Below are 2,053 nucleotides of genomic sequence, written 5' to 3' on the forward strand. Positions count from 1 at the left end.
GGACACAGTGCCGTGCCTTAGCATGTCTACCGTGTCGAAACAATAACGCTATCGTTCCCGCGTGTCGTCCAGGCCATCACGTCTACCGCTGCAACATCCGCTGGAGCCGGCGCAGCGCCCTTTCCTCAGGCGCCTGCTCCTGCCCCTGCCGCTTGCCCGTACTCTCAATCTTGCCCGGAGTGCCGCGACCATGACCTCCGTTTCCGAGGCAGACCCCGGTGCAATTGCCCTCGCCTTCACGGTGCCATCGCGGGGCAGGTGACGGGCAACAGGGCGGGCAACCTGGGCTGGGTGAATTTGCATTGAAGGAAAGCCAGCGCTGTGCCTCGACATGCGGGTTGTTATCGGCCCTTGCAGCCATCTGGGCAACTGACAGGGAGCCATAGCAGTGCTGGGGGCATTGCCACAAATCAGCGAACCGCCCGATGAGCATAATGGCGAATGTTGGTGCTTTACCCTTCCGCGAGGATGCAACCATGAAGTTCAGATCCCCACACGGATTTGGTAGGTGGAGCATGCACTGAAGATATTACAATGGGCAGAGAGACCTATCCAATACCGTCCACGAAGCAAGTGGAAGCGGGAGTAGCAAGCCGAGAGCATGGGTGTGCTGCAGGTGGTTTACATGTTTTTTTTGGCCGCAGTTTGCGTGTTGTATATCTTAACGGCGCTGGCGCAAACGTAGGTTGTACATTAAGCAAAGTATATGCACGGTGTGGCTGCGTCCGGCACGGTGAGGCTTTCATAGTGCTGCCGACCCCCATCTTCAAGTGCGAATATTTAGACGCAGTGCGATATATCCAACGGCAGCGCCCCCATGTGTGGAGTGAGATACGCAGTGCAAGAGGTGTTCTTTAGATATCGCGCGCCTTACATTGCTATGTGGCAGGGTCGGGCTGTGAGCGACGAGTTTATTAACGTTCATGCAGGATAGGACACATGATGTGTGGCGCAGGCAGCGATGGCGTACGATGCTCGGGCGTTCGTGTGTACTTCCACTGCGTTCGACTTTTGCAGGGTTGCTTTTGTTTGAGGACCAGTACAGGAGAGAAGGTAGGCGGTAGCTTCCTGGGAAGCGTACAGCAGGTAGGGTGTAGCTTCGTTGGATGTCTATCGCATATAGATATAGATCTCCCGCCAGAGGCATGGCGCAGTTCCGGAATGGGACTTGTTCATGGTATAGAATTAAAGTGTGCTAAAGCCGTTAGTCCTCAACTAGTGTCTGACGCATAGAGAAGGTACATGGACTAGGTGGACTAGGGGGTTGACCGTTTTCTTCTTGCACTCATTGTCCCTAACCCGCTCCCAGCCGTGGGGCCAATCCATGCGGGTACAACTGTAAGAGTGAACAACTTTAGCCTTAAGACCATGGTTGAGCCTTTCCTGCGACCGATTAATGCGCAGGCGCAAGTATGGATGCGAATTTCTCGTATCAACTTTCCCTGCAAGAACGGCATCCTTGCGTGGGTCACCATTGGTTACCCACCAACTTTCCAGCTTCTTTGCAGCGAGCCATACACTCCGGCTTCTCCGCTGTGGCGGATGCACAGCAGGTTGACACACAACCATAGATATGAACAACGACCTATAGCTATAGCTCTAATCCCTGGCATGTTGCCCGTGCCTTTGCTGCTATTGCTATTGCGGGCAGTACAGCCTCTCGACTCCAACTAACCACGTTACCTCCTTGCAATTAGTTCGGGCTCCTGTTCTGAGCTCTGGGCGCATGCATGCGGCACTTGAAGATGCACATGCGGCATTCATCCAGGTGGCAACCGCCGCAAGGCTGTATCTGCCTCTCCACTCCACCTCGCAGCCCCGCTCACACAGCCCTCCTAATTCCTAGGCACGGCAGGCTATCATGGCCCGCTGGCTCTTAACCCCTAGCCGTGCGCCATAACAGAAGCCGCCGGCCCCTCTCTCTCCCCGTGCCACGCCGGCATGGAACCATCGCAACGACGCCCGCACAACAGAAGCAAAGACGCCGCCAAATACAAAGGCTGCACAGTGCCTTTGTCTTCTGCATGCCATGGGTAGCAAATCCTCGAATAAA

This window comes from Volvox carteri (assembly GCF_000143455.1).
Source record: "Volvox carteri f. nagariensis unplaced genomic scaffold VOLCAscaffold_10, whole genome shotgun sequence".
Taxonomy (NCBI): Eukaryota; Viridiplantae; Chlorophyta; class Chlorophyceae; order Chlamydomonadales; family Volvocaceae; genus Volvox; species Volvox carteri.